Raw genomic sequence first — 12,811 nt, forward strand, 5'->3', positions numbered from 1 at the left:
TCACCTTTTTAATTATTTTTCCTTCCGTCTCTAATATTTCCCTATTTCCTTTATTTTTCCTTGACTTTCCCTGACATTAGATTTTTTTTCTGTTACCAATGTCTTTTTTTCCTACTATGCCCATTAATTTCCTTGGTACTCGTCTTTCTTTCCTGTTGTCCCTTATTTCCCCTGATGCCCTTTTCTTATTTTCCCTTTCCTCCCTATTATTTTCCCTGGTACCCTTTTCTTATTTTCCCTTCCCTCCCTATCATTTTCCTTGGTACCCTTGTCTTTTTTTTCCTGGCATCCCTATTATTTTCCCTGTTACCCTTGTCTTTTTTTTCCTGGCATCCCTATTATTTTCCCTGGTACCCTTGTCTTTTTTTTTCCTGGTATCTCTATTTTATTATCTAGTATCCTTGTCTTTTTCACTTGCATTCCTATTTTTTCCCTTGTATTTGTATTTTTTTCCTGGCATCCCTATTATTTTCCCTGGTACCCTTGTCTTTTTTTTCTGGTATCCCTATTTTATTATCTAGTTCCCTTGTCTTTTCACTTGGATTCCTATTTTTTTCCTTGGTATCCTTGTCTTTTTTCCTGGCATTCCTATTTTTTTCTGGCACCCTTGTCTTTTTTTTCCTGCCATCCCTATTATTTTTCCCTTGTACCCTTTTTTCTTCCTGGCATCCATTTTTTCCCTGGTATTCTTGTCTTTTTTTCCTGGCATTCCTATTTTTTTCCTGGCACCCCAATTTCAACTTTTTCATTTTTTTCTGACATTCCTCTTATTTTCCCTGGTGCCCTCGTCCTTTTTTTCCCTGGTATCCTTATTTTCCCTAGTACCCTTTGTCTTTTTTTCCTGGCTTTGTTTTTTTTTATGTTTCCTTTGTCCTTTTTCCCTTCCTCAAATAAAGAAACAAAATCACAGCGTCTACTTTGTTCTGTTTGGAGGTAATAATATCGTTTCTGTTAGATAATATTCCCTTTATGAGTCTTAATATTTTTTTTCTGGAACATCCTTTTTGGTTCCCTTATTGAAAGAAAAAAAAGCCCGGCACCAATTCTATCTGAACCGTCACTTGGATTATTACTCTGATATAACCTTCCTCTAACCGTGTGTGTGTGTGTGTGTGTGTGTGTGTGTGTGTGTGTGTGTGTGTGTGTGTGTGTGTGTGTGTTAGCATCCGCTTTTTCGCTCTTCTACCATTTTCCCTCAACCTTTTTCATTTCTTTTCCTCTTGTATTAGACACTTGACGCGTTTTCTGTAGTTCCTTTCCTTTTTTCCCTTTTTCGAAAGCATTCCTACAAGCGTTTTCGAGGGATGAAACTGAACTTCTTTTTTTCATTTTTATTGTTATTCTACTTTTTATTGTTCTCTTTTTTATATATATTGGTGAATGGCTTTTGTTTCTAAGTGTGGCTAGTTTTTTATTCGCACACTCGTTTTAGAAGCCCGCGCGCGCGCGCACACACACACACACACACACACACACACACACACACACACACACACACACACACACACACACACACACACACACACACACACACACACACACACACACACACACACACACACACACACACACGGAATCAGCGGCGCCTCTGACCGTATCTATATTTCACGGTCTGATGACGCCACTGCCTACCACTCCCACTCCACCCCCTCCCTCCTTCCTCTTCCTCCCTTCTTCTCTTCCTACCTCCCTTCTTCCATACTCCCCCTCCCTCCTTCCCTCCCTTCGTCCTTTTATCCTCTTTCCTTTTATCGCCTCCTCTTCCCTCTTTTTTTCTCTCTCCTCTCACCTTATCTGACTTCTCACCTTTCCTCCTCCTCCTCTCTTTCTCATTGATAATTTTTTCCTCCTCTCCGTTTAACTTTTCCTCCCCCATTTCCTCCTCCATATTTCTTCCTTCCACTTTTTCTCTTCCACTTTGAGAGAGAGAAGGAAAAAAATAAAGTAAAAGGAAAAAATAGAAGAAATCATGATGATGATGAAGGGAAGGGAACCTTTAGTAGCGTATTTACAAAAGGGAACATGACATCAATTCCAGTCCCGAAGAAAATTTTTCAAGGCCCTGAAGAACATAAGCTTGCATTGGCCGAAATTGATATCAGCGAAGTGCGTGCGTACCTGCAGAGAATAGATCCAAATAAATCTCTGGGCCCCGATAAATTATCTCCTCGCATGTTAAGAGAATGTAGTCAACAGCTAGAATTACCCATAACATTAATATTCAACAAGTCATTAGCACAGGTCAGTGTGCCTCTCGAGTGGAAAAAGGCCAATATTACTTCGATCTTTAAAAAAAGGAGACAAAAAACAAGCCAGTAATTATCGTCCTATCAGCCTTACGTCTGTCCAAATTAAACTATTCGAAAAAATGATCAGGGATAAAATGATCACTTTCCTTGAAACAAATGATTTGATAACTGATAGTCAGCATGGATTTCGTAGTAATCGGTCTTGCCTTACCAACCTACTAACCTTTTTCAACGATGTTTATACATGTTGGGACGCCCGAAGCCCATATGACGTAATTTACCTAGATTTTCAGAAAGCGTTTGATAAAGTTCCTCACGTTAGGCTTATTTCAAAACTGCGTTCCCACGGTGTTAACGACCATCTATGTGCGTGGATTCATGACTGGCTCACCGACAGAAAACAACGTGTAGTTCTTAATGGTGAAGCATCGGATTGGCAACCCATCACCAGTGGCGTGCCCCAAGGTTCGGTCCTGGGGCCAACGCTATTCATAATTTACGTGAACGACTTAGAAACTGATATCCTATCAAAAGTAGCCAAATTCGCCGACGACACCAAATTAGGAGGTACGGTAATGAACAGTCAAAGTTGCGAAAAGATTCAATCAGACTTAATAAGACTTGCCGACTGGAGCGAAAAATGGCAAATGAGTATTAACGTAGATAAATGTAAAGTAATGCACATAAGTGAGAAAAATCCTAACTTTAAATATCAGATTCAAGGACATGAGCTCTTGGTGTCATTATCAGTAATACTCTTAAAATGAGTGATCAATGTTCTGCAGCGAGTAAAAAAGCCAATATGATGTTAGGATTAATCTCAAGAAACTTTGATTATAAATCACCCGAACTTATGAAGAGATTATATTTAGCATTTGTAAGACCACACCTAGAATACGCCGTTCAGTTCTGGTCACCGAACTATATCAAAGATCAAGTTTTGCTAGAAAACATACAGCGACGAGCAACCAAACAAATTCCTGCGCTTCGAAACTTGCCATATGACGAGCGTTTAAAGCGTTTAGATATGTTTTCCCTAAAAAAGCGAAGAATAAAAGGGGACTTAATTGAAGTGCTCAGAATCCTTAATGGATTCGAGTACATTAACCCAGATAGTTTATTTCAGAGAGACACCAACACAAGAACACGCAGCAACGGTATGAAGTTAAAGGGAAATCGATGTAACACATTGGTGCGCAGAATTTTTTTAAATAACAGAGTCGTCGATCAATGGAATAGACTCCCACCGTCAGTAGTTAACACACAGAGTATCAATAGCTTTAAGTCTTCTTTGGATAAGTACTTCAGGGATATAAGATTATACTGACCCTTTTATGCATGTTTTCAGACAGATTGCAGCAAGACTTCAACCCATATTCATATAATTCTCCCCCACAACCTAGATTGCAAGTAGCGAAAGTCAACAATAGAGTAAAGCAACAATTAATGTCCGCATGACAGGTGGAGTGCGGTGTGGGTGCAGTAAGGTGACAGGTTACTGGTGCGTACCTAGTACCGCCGGTAAAACGAGGATCAAGCCTCCACCTGTGCCCCTGAAACTACACCTCACCCATCGTGGGTATTAGGGGGGATTCTGGGGCTGCCCTGTGTAGGCCACTCGTCCTCTTCCAGTCTCCCTGTATTTCTATGTTCTTATGTTCTTATGTAATGAAGTCATTTTCCTCCACAGCTTAGGTTACCAGTAGTGTAAGTTAAGGGTAGTAATTTCCTCTTATTTCTCTCTTTACTGTAAAATTTCCATGTCCCTTTCTTCCTTAAAGGTACATGGTGTTCTCTTCTAACTATATCCTGCCGGCACGTTGCCGGAGGGAGAGGTGGGTGGGGAGGAGCCTTCATCTATTCTGTCCTGTCCTACCACACGTAGCTTACTAGTAGGAGCGGTAGTAACAGACACCCTCGCCATAGACCGATGGGTCTTCTGGTGTCTGTTTTTCCTATGTATTCCTATGTATTCTTCTTCCTCCCTTATTCTCTTCCTCCCTCCCTTCTTCCTCACTCCTCCTCCCTCCTTCCCTCCCTGCGTCCTTTTATCCTCTTTCCTTTTATCGCCTCCTCTTCCTCCTCTTTTTCCTTTCTCCTCTCACCTTATCTGACTTCTCACCTTTCCTCCTCCTCCTCTTCTCTTTCTCATTGATCATTTTTTCCTCCTCTCCGTTTAACTTTTCCTCCCCCATTTCCTCCTCCATATTTCTTCCTTCCACTTTTTTTCTTCCACTTCGAGAGAGAAGGAAAAAAATAAAGTAAAAGGAAAAAATGATAAGGAATCATGATGATGAAGGGAAGTGAAGAAGAGGGAGGGAGGTGAAGGGGCGGAAAGTGAGGTGAAGGAGGAAGGACTGAAGGTGACGGACGGCTGATGATAAACGACCCTTCTTTTCCTCCTCTTTCCCCTCTTACCTTCCCTTTTCCCCTCGTTTCCCCTCTTGACTCCTCTTGACTCTTCTTGAACCGCCCAAGAGAAGGCCATTAGAGGAGGAGGAAGATGACATGTAGTTTAGGCTTAATAGTAAAAGATAAAGATGGAATAAGTAAAAGAATGATAAATACGACGACGTGCGCGTGGAGGCCCCTCAGAAGGGCACCGTCACGGGCGCCCCGGAAGACGTGGCCGAGGCGCTGGCCGAGCTGAGAAAGATACTGAGTCCATCCACGATGCGGGAAAAGTCAACCTCCGGCAAAAAAGGTCATGAAGAAAGGAAGCTTTCACTAAGTCTGATCACGCCGAGTGTAATGACTCTGAACACACGACGAGCCTGACGCCTTCCTTGCCACTAAGTGTGTTGGCTTTCATTCCAGCTTGCAGAGGACCGTCTCAGCGGCTTCCTCTGCACACCACGGACTCTGTTCGCTCTGCCCGACAACCGTCATAGAGACAAGTTTCTTTCACAGTAAGGGAGGCAGCTCAAGGGGAAAAAAGGGAAAGAAGAATCAAACAAAACTGAACAAAAAAAAGCCCGCGATATCGCTGCTCCTGCAAAGATGATAGCATGACAGTTCAAAAGAGAGGATCATACTTATTTCATTCCTGTATCGTGTTTGAGGGTCTTTTCTGTTACTGCAAATTATATTTGTTTCTTATATATATACATTCCAAGTCAGAGATAAACATATATTAGTTTCTTGGATGGTGTGGTGGTGAAGAGAATTACTTTTACTCCAATCCACCTGAAGCTCTCCCTTTATTTACGATCGACACGGTTTACTTGAGTGTCGTAGCCCTCTCTCTACTCCCTTTCCTCCCCCTCTTCCCCCTTCTCCACTTCCTCTTCCATCACCATGCGAATTTTCTTTTACTTAACATTTCTTCTCGTGACACGCTAAACTTGAAGTCCAATTCCACATCCTTTCCTTTCACTAATTTCAGTAAACGTAACATGATAATAATTTCCCTTAGATTTATACGACCACCTGTTTATGCCTTTCTCTCTGTCTCGTTCTCGGAAACCTCATTTAAGTAAGTGCTGAATAAGTCGAGAAATATTCGTGTTCTTTTGCCTAAAACTTTTCCTTATTTGGCTGGTTCGCTCGGTTGAGAACTATATTTATGTTGTATCGCCGCTGGAAATAATTACAATAGTGGTTATCAGTTTCCTTGTATCGTTCTGTTCATTTTTTTTTTAGTTTCTCTGGTAAATTTCTCACGTAGTCATACGTTTTATTATTTTTTTTCTGATTTTTTTATTAGTATTTATTTTGTTTATCTTTATATGTGTTTGTGTTTTCAGTTTCTTGTGTCTGTCTGTGTCTGTTTAATGTGTTTTTACCTGTTTCTCTTAGTTCTGTACTCTCTCTCTCTCTCTCTCTCTCTCTCTCTCTCTCTCTCTCTCTCTCTCTCTCTCTCTCTCTCTCTCTCTCTCTCTCTCTCTCTCTCTCTCTCTCTCTCTCTCTCTCTCTCTCTCTCTCTCTCTCTCTCTCTCTCTCTCTCTCTCTCTCTCTCTCTCTATCTCTCTCTCTCTCTCTCTCTCTCTCTCTCTCTCTCTCTCTCTCTCTCTCTCTCTCTCTCTCTCTCTCTCTCTCTCTCTCTCTCTCGGCCGAATAAACATTTTGAAGTAGCTCATAATTTTTTTCTCAAAGATTTTTTTTCTTCAAATAATGCCTTTTTTTCTGGCATGCCTGATCGCTTGGTTGTTTGAAGAATTATGATGAGGGTAAGTCGAGGGAAGAAAAGGAGGGAAGGGAGGGAAGAAGGAAAAGCGAGGAAGGAAAAAGAAGAAAGAGGAAAGGGAAAACGTTGACTTGCAAGGTGAGAATAAGAAAAGAAGGTAAAATAGGGAGAAGAGTGAGTAAACAACCTGAAGGAACAGGAGGAGGAGGAGGAGAAGGTGAAAGTGGAAGAGGCAAAAAGGGAGAAGGTAGAAGGCGTTTACATACGTATAAGAAGAAAACAAGTAACAGTGAATGATAGGAAAAACAGGAAGAGAAGAACAAAAACTGGAAAAGAAAAGAAAAAAAAATAATAATGGAAAGAGAAGAAAAAAGGAAGGCAAAGGAAGAAGAGGAGGAGAGGGGGCGGAGGAAAACGTTTTCATGAAGGTAGAACAGGAGAAATAAACCAAGAGGAGGAGAAGGAGGAGAAAGAGGAAGTATGCCACAAAAACATCGAGGGAGTGCCCATCGTTGGTGCCATTCATGTATTCCTTTATTTACATCCAAAGTGGGCATTATCAGGAGTTTTTATGATATGTGGTGCGCCGTCCACTACTTTTATTCTCCTTTTGTCTGAGTGGTGGTGGTAGTGGTGGTGGTGGTAGTGGTGGTGGGCTTATGGCGTTTGCCCTAGATGGTGTGGTTGTGGGTCATAATAGTTGTGGTGGTGGTAGTGGTCTTGCAGTTATCAGTAGCTGTGGTGATTGTGGTAGCTTTTCTGTCAGTCTTCCCTCAGTTTTTTCTATCCTTCCTTTCCTTATGGTTCTCCCTCTTTTTTTTCCCCGCTTTTATTTTCGTTCTTTTTCCTTCATTTTCTCCTTCTTCCACCTCCATATCCTCATCCATTTGTCCTTCTTTTCCTCTTTTCTTCCCATTTGTTCCTATCGTACCTAACATCATTCTCTCCCTCCTTTACATCTTCACTCTTCTTCCTCTTTCCCATTTTCCCAGAAGCTTTTTACCCTCTCCACGTACCACATCCCCGCCAGTCCATCCACTCCTTAATCCACTTTTTTCATCCCTTTACATCTCGTACCACTGCGTCCTTCCCTCCACCTCTCTTTACCCATTACTAGCCCACTCACTTCCCACTCTCCCTTCTCACTCCTTCCCAGCTCACTTCTTTTCTTCCCACTCTTCCCATCTCTCTCCTCCTCACCCTCTTTGGTCATACCGCTCTTCCTTGCGCTTTATTCCTGCTCCTCTTTCTTCCCACTCCATTCCACTCCCGCCCTCTCACTCCTTTCCACCTATCTTCTCACCCTTTTCTTCATCTCACTATTACTACTCCTCTTTTTTCCCCATTCCCTTTCACTCTGCCACTCTCTAACCACCTCATTTACTCCCTGTTCTTCCCCACTCACACTCACACTCTCTCTCTCTCTCTCTCTCTCTCTCTCTCTCTCTCTCTCTCTCTCTCTCTCTCTCTCTCTCTCTCTCTCTCTCTCTCTCTCTCTCTCTCTCTCTCTCTCTCTCTCTCTCTCTCTCTCTCTCTCTCTCTCTCTCTCTCTCTCTCTCTCTCTCTCTCTCTCTCTCTCTCTCTCTCTCTCTCTCTCTCTCTCTCTCTCTCTCTCTCTCTCTCTCTCTCTCTCTCTCTCTCTCTCTCTCTCTCTCTCTCTCTCTCTCTCTCTCTCTCTCTCTCTCTCTCTCTCTCTCTCTCTCTCTCTCTCTCTCTCTCTCTCTCTCTCTCTCTCTCTCTCTCTCTCTCTCTCTCTCTCTCTCTCTCTCTCTCTCTCTCTCTCTCTCTCTCTCTCTCTCTCTCTCTCTCTCTCTCTCTCTCTCTCTCTCTCTCTCTCTCTCTCTCTCTGTCTCTCTCTCTCTCTCTCTCTCTCTCTCTCTCTCTCTCTCTCTCTCTCTCTCTCTCTCTCTCTCTCTCTCTCTCTCTCTCTCTCTCTCTCTCTCTCTCTCTCTCTCTCTCTCTCTCTCAACTCCTCCCCAATCACTCTCTTTTAACCCTAAGCAACTCCTTTACTCCTTCACACCTTGTTCACCTCACTCATTGTTTCGCCTTTTCCATTTCCTTCCATTATTTCCCACTCCCCCACAACTACACCTACCTCATTTGCTGCCCACTCCCTCACACTCCCAACGTAAGGTGTAAGATAATCCTGAGTAATCAATTAACCTGGAAGTAGTGGGATTTAGCGTTTAAATAAAGCTTAACGCCGTGAGTCACCTATAATTATCTAATGGAGGTGACTACTGGACAGGTGTGTGTGTGTGTGTGTGTGTGTGTGTGTGTGTGTGTGTGTGTTTTTCTTGGTTAGTAATTCATTATCACGCACTTTTCACTATAGTTTTAATTATCATTGTTTTTATCGTCGTTTTTGTTTCGTTGTATAAGGGATCATAAGTTTCCCCATTTTCTCTCTCTCTCTCTCTCTCTCTCTCTCTCTCTCTCTCTCTCTCTCTCTCTCTCTCTCTCTCTCTCTCTCTCTCTCTCTCTCTCTCTCTCTCTCTCTCTCTCTCTCTCTCTCTCTCTCTCTCTCTCTCTCTCTCTCTCTCTCTCTCTCTCTCTCTCTCTCTCTCTCTCTCTCTCTCTCTCTCTCTCTCTCTCTCTCTCTCTCTCTCTCTCTCTCTCTCTCTCTCTCTCTCTCTCTCTCTCTCTCTCTCTCTCTCTCTCTCTCTCTCTCTCTCTCTCTCTCTCTCTCTCTCTCACCTGAAACAAACACAGGTGCTTAATTTGTGTTAATTCGCCGGCGCCAGAGAGTTACCGTGAATGAGGGAGGGAATTTTGCTTGCTGTTTGTATTTTCTCTCCCTCCTCTCCTTTCATTCCCCTCTCCCTCTCCCTTTTCCATTTTTCCTTACTGCTCTCGGTTTGCCATTTACCTCTCCGTCATTGTCTGCCCTTTCCTATCTTCCTTTCTTTCCCTTTCCTTTCTTTTGTTATCCATCTTTACCCCTATCTATCTCTTATCTCCAGTTTCAACTCATTTTCTCTCTCCTCGCTCACATTGCCTTTTTTTTTGTGTGTCTCACTAATCTCTGTTCTCCTCCTCATCCCTCCTTCCCCACTTTTGATCATACCCTCAGCTTCTCACTAAATCTCTCCTATCCATTTTCTCATATGTATTATCTTCCACATCCTCTTTTTTTTGTGCGTGTCTCCCACCAACCTCTCCTCTCGTACTCCAATGTATTCTATTATTTTTGAGACTTACCACTACATTACCTCACCTTTTACACATCTACCTCATTTTCCCACTTAGCCTTTCATCAGTCTCTCCTCATCTTCCTTATATATTCCTTTTGTACCTCATTCCTCTTCTTATCCTCTCACCAGCATCTCATTTTTTTTTACTCCTCTCTATTCTCCTGATTTACCTTCTCATTAGTAATGTCTGGGCGTGCACTCCTTGCCTGACGCACATGGCAACTCAAACGTATGTTCGCTCCTTTCCGCCCCTCCTTTTTTTTTTTTTTTTTATACATCCCTGCCTATTGCGCCGGTAGGCTTTCTTCATGGGCCAGGTGGTCGGCCCAAGCCCGTCGTGGCGCAGGCAATTTTTTATAGTGGCGCCAGTCATGTTTGGCACATGCTGCCCCCCGGAACTCATTCTTGATTTACTGGACGGTATTTTCTAGAGTCCGGGCCGATGGGTGGTCTTCCCGACAGCATGTGGGTAGTCTTAGGCCACTCGGCGGTGACTGAAAAATCCCAGGTGGTTACGTGGGGACTCGAACCGACGTCCGCCGCGGCTGCGGCCTTTCTGCTGCTACTGCCGCTTTTTCCGCCCCTGCTGCCGCTTCTGTTAGCCCCTTCCCACTATTGCCGTCGCTACCTACACCAACGCTTTTGCTACGACTGCAACCTTTGCCTCTGCTGCCGACGCCTCTACTGTTACCACTGTCATCACCTCTGTTCCTGTTTTTGCTGTCTGTTAGCATCAGTCCTGCCCCGATTGCTCTTTTTAGTATTGCTGGCGCGGTCAGTGCCAGTATCATTTATGCTTCAAAAGGAATTTGGTTTGTCTCATTAAACTCCAAACGGTGTTTCTTAAAGTACGCGCATCTCTCTGGCAGCTCATCCCTGTTGGAAGGACTAAGTCCGTTAGCTGACGCACAAGGCGTTAGGTGATCTTGGAAGGTATTTCACGGGTCAGGAAATATCATTGGACACGCCTCAGCAGAAAGTGTTCTGAGAAACACATCCGCCGATCGTACGAGTTCGCGCAGCACTCACCGTCGCAGGCCGTCACAGGCTTGTCCCCAGACGAGTGGCTGCAGGCACAGTAGTTCACGGCTGCTGGGAAGCCTGTCTGTCCTGTTCTAGTGATCCTCCTGTGGGGAAGGGGAAACATGGAAATGCAGGCAACAGAAAGCCTATTTGCTCATTACGAGGTCGCCCGCTTGGGTAATTTAATATGCTCGACAGCCACATGGGGCTTGAGGAGCAGGTGAAAGCACCTCGATATTGAGGAGCAGATGAAAGCACCTCGTTATTCAGTTTACTCCCGACGCAGCGAAATGACGGTCGATTCTATATTTGAAGGAGTTGATGGTATTCGCATTTACTACTTCTGAGGGAAGATTGTTCCAGTGGCGGATGACTCGGTGTGAAAAGAAACTCCTTCCAATGTCTGTGTTACATCTACTCGACTGAATGGGTAAACCGTTATTTCTAGTTCTTGAGTTGGTTTGCTGTTCAAAGAATTTGGAGTAATCGACGTTATTGAACTTTTTCAGATACTTGAAGACTTGAATCATATCCCCTCGTAGGCGTCTTTTCTCCAATGTAAAGAGACTGAGTCGCTTGAGTCGTTCCTCGTACGGTTGAGCCCTTAAGGTTGGAATCATCTTTGTGGCGCGTCGTTGAATCCTTTCCAGTAAAGCAATGTCCTTTCTGTAATTAGGAGACCAGAACTGTACTGCATACTCGAGGTGCGGTCTTACCATGGAATTATACAAGGATAGCATCACGTCTGGTGTTTTACACCACAAGGGGGGAGGGGGGCTGCCATGGGTCTGTGGGGTGAGGTGAGGGACACACACTCACACACACACACACACACACACACACACACACACACACACACACACACACACACACACACACACACACACTCACTCTCTCACTCACTCACTCTCTCTCTCTCTCTCTCTCTCTCTCTCTCTCTCTCTCTCTCTCTCTCTCTCTCTCTCTCTCTCTCTCTCTCTCTCTCTCTCTCTCTCTCTCTCTCTCTCTCTCTCTCTCTCCCCCAACAACCCTCCTGCACATACACACGAGCGAGTTAATCTAATCAAGGAATGTCAAGCCCATGAGGACACGTCTGGGAATGAAGGAGGACTCAAACCAACCCCTGAAGGACGCCGAACCCTCAAGGACACAAAGGACTCCCCGCCAAGCCCAAGGAGGGCAGGAGGCGAAGCAAGGATGTGGGATGTGTATTGGGTGTGTCCTTTTGCTTCCTCCTCCTCCTCCTCCTCCTCCTCCTCCTCCTCCTCCTCCTCCTCCATCTCTTTCTGCTGTTTGCTTGCATTGGATAAATCTTAGGATGGTTAGAGGAAGGGTGCTGTGGAGAATGAAGAGAAGGATAGAAGATATGGTGTGGGCTCTATTGGGTTTGTCTTGGTGTCTCCTCCTCCACCTCTTCCTCCTCCTCCTCCTCCTGTTTGCTTGTAAAATAAGAGGACAGTAAGCAAGGGAAAATGACCAATGGATGTGGTTAAGGAAGTACTGAGAAGAGGTGGGAAAAAGGAAGGATGTAAATTGATGTGTCGTGTTGCTTTCTTCGCCTCATCTTGCTCGTTGCCTCTCTTTGTCCTTCACTTGTTTGCTTGTAAAGGAGTTTGCTAGGAAGAGAGATGTTGCAGAGTAATAGGAATAAGAAAAATGGAGGAAATTATGAATTCTGTTTCCTTGCCCCTGATGTTAAGGAGTACAGCAAAGGAAAAGAAAATGATGTTTAAGATGATCTATAAAATCGAGGAAGAGCAGAGAAAGAATTTGTATTGAATATATCATGTGTTCTGTTGTTTTTCCGTGAAGATCAACTTGGAGGGTGGCAAAAGAAGGAAAAGGAAGACGAAAGAGGAAAGGCGAGGTTAGAAGGAAGAACTGCAAGAGGCAAAGAAAGTAAGGAAGAATGTGTTGAGTAAATCGTCTTTTCCTGTTTGTCTGTAAAGGGGAATCTGCAAGGTGAGAAAAAAGAGAAGAGGAAAAGAAAGGGGAAAGAAAGGGTTTTGGGAGCTACAAGAGAAGAAGGAAAGGAAGAGTTTGTTAAGTATATAATGTTTTCTGTTTGAGGGTAAAAAGGAATCTGCAGGATGAGAAACTGTGAAGAGGAAGAAGGAAGAGGAAAGATGATGTTGGGAGGAGAGCAACAAGAAGAAAAATACGAGAAAGTTGAATAAAAAGTAGAAAAATACGATGAAACACGAATTCGAGAAGGG

The sequence above is a fragment of the Eriocheir sinensis genome, chromosome 22 (genome assembly GCF_024679095.1).
Source record: "Eriocheir sinensis breed Jianghai 21 chromosome 22, ASM2467909v1, whole genome shotgun sequence".
NCBI lineage: Eukaryota > Metazoa > Arthropoda > Malacostraca > Decapoda > Varunidae > Eriocheir > Eriocheir sinensis.